Raw genomic sequence first — 6,605 nt, forward strand, 5'->3', positions numbered from 1 at the left:
CAGAGATGGAGGACAAGCATGTGAAGACTCAAGAGAGCTGTGGCAAAGGGAATTGTGTATGTCAACGGAAAGAGAGGTTGTATTTTCTTTCTCTGTACTTTATTTTTCTACAGTAATTGTAATTATTTATCACATTTTCTGAGGGTGTTATGATTGGTCTGTGGTTGACTAACTACGGGGTTCTCAAACCTATCGTCAGGGACCCCCGGCTGTTCCATGTATTTGATCTATTCTAGAGCTAGCACATCTGATACAACTTGTCAACTAATTATCAAGCCCTTGATTAGGTGAATCAGGTGAGCTAGTTCAGGGCTACAAAGAAATGGTGAAACGTCTGGGGGTGCCCGAGGAGGGGTTTGAGAATCACTGATCTGGAGCAAACGCCTATCATCATTCCTGGTACTGGTATCTTGATATAGTATGAGACAAAAGTTTGGGAAAGAGGATAAAGAGTTGGAGAAGAAGATAGTCAGTGGAGATGAAAAACAACAGTCTTGAGAAAGAGATGCTGGAGAAGAAGAGGGATAGTTTGGAAACAAGAGAGAAAGATGTGGAAAAGAAGGTGGAGAGGAAGGATATCTCGCTCCTTAAAATATTCCAACATCAGAACAAATTCAGGGTGTACACCTATGTGATTTCCTCTGCAATGCTTTTGTACATTTCTATGTAAAATGTGTATAGTCTTCTCATTCTATAGTTAAGGTTTTGTTGGGGGCTAAAATGTAGACTTTATTGCTGTAAATAACAATGAGTATAATATTCTAGGGATTACCAAATGATGTCCCAAATCTCCACATAGAGGCATCACTAAAGCCAGCTGGAGGCCAAGGTTCTCTGATTATTATCATGACTAGGGTTGAAAAATTCTGGTAGCTTTCCCAAATTTTCCAAAAACACTGGTTGGAGGATTTCCTGCTTATTCCCTCCTGATTCCTCTGGGAATCTTCCACATTTTGGGAAAGTCACTGTAATTTTACGACTCTAGTCATGACAAATGACTCTGATGACGAAGTACTGGATGTAAGGCTAAAAGCACCATATTATCGCTTTCAATGTCACTTAGAGTAGATATTTGTGCTGACAATTTTGACTTATGTAAACATAGTAATTGCTTAATAATTTTTATTCTGAAAATATGATTACGTACTGGTAGAAAAATGTATACACTCCAATCCAACTCATGAAATTATACTTTTCTGACATGTAGTAATAACATTTGTAAAAAGTTGTCTTTTTTGTCTAAGTTATCTCCGATATTGTCAGCACAACTTAAAAAATACAAATTGCAGACACTTCCACTTGGCACACAACCATTCGATACCATTAGATCGATACCAAAGATTATCTAAACTCAGCAAAAAAAGAAACATCCCTTTTTCAGGACCCTGTCTTTCAAAGATCATTCGTAAAAATCCAAATAACTTCACAGATCTTCATTATAAAGTGCTTAAACACTGTTTCCCATGATGAACCATAAACAATTTGTGAACATGCACCTGTGGAATGGTCGTTAAGACACAAACAGCTTAAAGAGGCCTTTGTACGACACCAAAAGAAAGATGCCGAGGGTCCCCGCTCATCTGCGTGAACATGCCTTAGACATGCTGCAAGGAGACATGAGGACTGTGCACGAGAGAAAAGCACACTTAGGGCTAAACTAAGCATAGTTTACAAATGATTCTAACACCTTGCCCCGAACTGCCGCTCTTATGGGTCAGAATATAATGATGTAATTACTTGTCAAAGGTCTCCGTTGGGGTATCTCTTCATGGACCGAGTTCCTCTGATGGCTGCACCTCTTGTCTCACCCGGGTGTAAGTCCCCGATTTTTCCACACAATGTCAGTCCTTTCTCTTAGTGGTCTGTTTCCTCACCCTCATTCTGTAAGAGGGGTCTTCTGAGAATGGCTAATCAGCCATGAGATGTTCCAGCATGGGATTGAACGCAGTGTTTTCACACAATTCCTTGGAGAAAATAACCAGGTGGTCCTGGTTGAATTGACCTTAGATACAGATACAGCTACTCAACCGTAGCATTGATTGTTAACCTCTCTTGGGTAGGGGGCAGTATTTTGACATCCGGATGAAAAGTGTGCCCAAAGTAAACTGCCTGTTACTCAGGCCCAGAAGCTAGGATATGCATATAATTGGTAGATTTAGATAGAAAACACTCTAAAGTTTCTAAAACTGTTACAAATAATGTCCGTGAGTGTAACAGAACTGATTTGGCAGGCTAAACCCCGAGGACAATCCATCCAGGGGAGAAAAAAAATTGAGGTCATAGGATTTTCTATGGGATATCCTTATTATTAGGAACCTGGTTGCAGTTCCTATGGCTTCCACTGGATGTCAACAGTATTTAGAAATTGTTCGATGTTTTTCTTTTGAGAAATAAAGTAGTCCTATTCATTGTGTCACTCCAGATGGACTCTACTGTTTTGGTGCGTGTGAACAGGAGCGCGCTCCACGTTGTTCTTATCCGGTATTAGAAACAGTGTATTCAGTCTTAAATTTGATCGATTATTTACATTTTAGGGTACCTGAAGTTGGATTAGAAACGTTTGAAACTTTTGAACCAAGTTTACAGGTAACTTATTAGATACTTTGTAGGCATGTTGGGCGAGTTGAAACCAGTGTATTTCTGAATCAAACGCGCCAAATAAATTGACATTTTTGGGACATAAAGGACATTATTGAACAAAAGGACCATTTGCGATGTTTCTGGGACATTTTGGAGTGCCAACAGAAGAAGATCTTCAAAGGTAAGGCATTAATTATACCGCTATTTCTTACTTTTGTGTCGCAACTGCCTGGTTGAAAAATTATTTTCATGTGTTTGTATGTGGGGCGCTGTCTTCAGATAATTGCATGGTGTGCTTTCGCCGTAAAGCCTTTTTGAAATCTGACACAGCGGCTCGATTAACAAGAAGTGAAGCTTTATTTTGATATTTTCGTTGGCTGATTTTGTCTGATTACATATATTGTCCCAAAGTACATTTATATATAACCTGACCCAAACAGGCCAGTCATAACAATGTACTCTACCTTGGCAAATAAAGGTGCAGTTCAGGTATGAATGTATTTGATATTATTTTTCAGTCATATCCAATACCAGGTGTATCAAATTCCAGTTTTTGAATGATGCTGTGTCTGCATGTATGTGTTAGAATTATAAACTTCAACAGTGTTAACCAATCTTGGTCCTGGGACATCAATGGTTACACATTGTATCTATGCAATAGATTAGAAACATGATTTAACTAGTTAAAGGCTGATTTGTAATTCATATATACAGGAATATAATTTAAGACCCAGTACACTACACTTCCTATCCATCATGTAAATACTCTAAAACCGGATTCATCTCAATATCTAATATTCTTTCATCTGCATTGATCTGATAAACACAGAATAGGTGAAGTATTGCATCAAATGAGAGACTTAAGTTCAACTAGTAGAGAATGTGAAAGAAGTTGAAGTTCATTATCCAAGTGCTATAAATACATAATACATGCATTATACATATTATAACTGTAATATAAATACAAGTTCAATCTGTACTTCAATGCACATCTAGTGTGCATTATAAAAACAGAGGAAGAAAGAGGTGGCGAGAGAGGTGTAAAAGACAAAGGGAAAGAGGTAAGAACAGAGGAGCAGGAAGACGGCATATGATTAATGAATCCCAGTGCTTCCCTAATAGTCTCTCAGTTCATCACATTTACATTTAAGTCATTTAGCAGACGCTCTTATCCAGAGCGACTTACAAATCACAATTATATGATAGTGTCTAGTGGTGTCTCAGTCGGAATGGTTATCTTAAGAGCAGGCGAGGTGGCGATGATGGGACTGGGGGTTGGCATCCTCTCACATCAAAACATTACCTGCAGACAAAAGACAGATGGAGAGAAAGAGAGAGTCTCTGTAATCTAGTTTGATGTGGGGAATGAGAGTCATGATACCCCAGAAATGCCAACATCTAGTCTTGCAGCAACTACATGAAGGTAATGTTGGAAAAAATCAAAATGAAGCTGCTCGCAAGGAGCCACTCCTGGTGGCCAGGTCTGGACCAACAGATAGAAAATATGGCAAAGAACTGTAGCGGATGTTTGGAAACCCTTCACATGCCTGCTCCTGTCCCAGTCCACCCATGGGAATGGCCCGCAGAGCCATGGCAGAGAATTCATGTGGACTACGCTGGTCCCTTTGAAAAGCACATGTTTCTGGTTATAGTGGATGCCCATTCCAAATGGCCAGAGGTGTTTTGCACTGACTCCTCCACCTCAGCTCAGACGATAGAGTGTCTCAGGACAACGTTTGCACACTTCGGTTTGCCACTGCAGCTGGTAAGTGACAACGCGCAAGCTTTTGTAAGTGACGAGTTTACAAGATTCATGTCAGTAAATGGAATCAAACACTCAACCTCAGCTCCGTACCACCCTGCCACCAATGGGTTGGCAGAACGCTTTGTGCAAACCCTAAAGCAAGGACTCCGTGCAGCAAAACGAGACGAAGGGACTTTGCAAACAAAACTGGCCAAGTTCCTGGCCTCCTACCGAAACACCCCACATGCCACGACAAATGAAAGCCCAGCCGCACTGATGTTCGGGAGGCCTCTCCTCACACAGCTGGACATCATGAAGCCAAACAGGCGTAATGAAGTGCTGAACAAACAAGCCAAGATGCTCTCCGGTGGCCGAGAGCGCCATCTCCAAACAGGACAGGAAGTGATGGTGCGAGACAACAGAAGAGGAGTGTTCTCGGGGTGATGAGAGGTGTTGGATTTGTGCCAGACATAGTGTTTTCCTTGATGGCCAAAAAGCTCAATTTTAGTCTCATCTGACCAGAGTACCTTCTTCCATATGTTTGGGAGTCTCCCACATGCCTTTTGGCAAACACTGAACATGTTTTCTTATTTTTTTCTTTAATCAATGGCTTTTTTCTGGCCCCTCTTCCGTAAAGCCCAGCTCTGTGGAGTGTACGGCTTAAAGTGGTCCAATGGACAGATACTCCAATCTCCGCTGTGGAACTTTGCAGCTCCTTCAGGGCTATCTTTGGTCTCTTTGTTGCCTCTCTGATTAATGCCCTCCTTGCCTGGTCCATGAGTTTTGGTGGGCAGCCCTCTCTTGGCAGGTTTGTTGCAGTGCTATATTCTTGACATTTTTTGCTCTGTCAGATTTTCAAAGTTTCTGATATTATTTATAACCCAACCCTGATCTGTACTTCTCCAAAACTTTGTCCCTGACCTGTTTGCTTGGTGGTGCCCCTTGCTTAGTGGTGTTGCAGACTCTGGGGCCTCAGAACAGGTGTATATATACTGAGAACATGTGACAGATCATGTGACACTTAGATTGCACACAGGTGGACTTTATTTAACAAATGATGTTACTTCTGAAGGTAATTAGTTGCCCCAGATCTTATTTAGGTGCTTCATAGCAAAGGGTGTGAATACGTATGTACACACCTCTTTTCCATTTTAATTTTAACATTTATTTTTTAACTAAGTAATTTTTTCATTGCACTTCACCAATTTGGACTATTTTGTTTATGTCCATTACATGAAATCCAAATAAAAATCCATTTAAATTACAGGTTGTCATGCAACAAAATAAGAAAAGGAGTTTAATACTTTTGCATGCACTGTACATTTTCTATCAGCAAAGATACAAACGGAGTAGATTACCTTCCAGTGATTAAACCACTGCAATTTATACCTGATTGAATATTCATGGTAAAGAAGAAAAGGCAATGATTTACTTTGACCCTGACACCCCCATTGTCAAAACTCCCCAGTCATCGGGTGACCTCATTGATGGTGGCCTTTGTCAGGTGTGTTTTTGCACATGTCACAGTTTAAGATCAAATCAAATGTTTATTTGTCACATGCGCCGAATACAACAGGTGTAGACGTTACAGTGAAATGCTTACCTACGAGCCCCTAACCGACAGTGCAGTTTAAAAAAATACAGACATGTACATTTAGGTAGAGTTAATTAAAGTGACTATGTATAGATGATAACAGAGAGTGGCAGTGGTGTGGAGAGGGGAGGGGGTGGGGCAATGTGAACAGTCGGGTCTAGCCATTTGACTAGATGTTCAGGAGTCTTATGGCTTGGGGGTAGAAGCTGTTTAGAAGCCTCTTGGACCTGGACTTGGCGCTCCAATACCATTTGCCATGTTGTAGCAGCGAAAACAGTCTATGACAAGGGTGGCTGGAGTCTTTGACAGATTTTTAGGGCCTTCCTCTGACACCGCCTGGTATAGAGGTCCTGGATGGCAGGAAGCTTGGCCCCAGTGATATACTGGGCCATTTGCACTACCCTCTGTAGTGCCTTGCGGTCTGAGGCTGAGCAGTTGCCATACCAGGCAGTGATGCAACCAGTCAGGATGCTCTTGATGGTGCAGCTGTAGAACCTTTTGAGGATCTGAGGACCCATGCCAAATTTCTTCAGTCTCCTGAGGGGAAATAGGGTTTTGCTGTGCCCGCTTCATGACTGTCATGGTGTGCTTGGGCCATGTTAGTTTGTTGGTGATGTGGACACCAAGGATCTTGAAGCTCTCAACCTGCTCCACTGCAGCCCCATCGATGAGAATGGGGGCGTGCTC

This window comes from Oncorhynchus gorbuscha, linkage group LG26, assembly GCF_021184085.1.
Source record: "Oncorhynchus gorbuscha isolate QuinsamMale2020 ecotype Even-year linkage group LG26, OgorEven_v1.0, whole genome shotgun sequence".
NCBI classification, from domain to species: domain Eukaryota; kingdom Metazoa; phylum Chordata; class Actinopteri; order Salmoniformes; family Salmonidae; genus Oncorhynchus; species Oncorhynchus gorbuscha.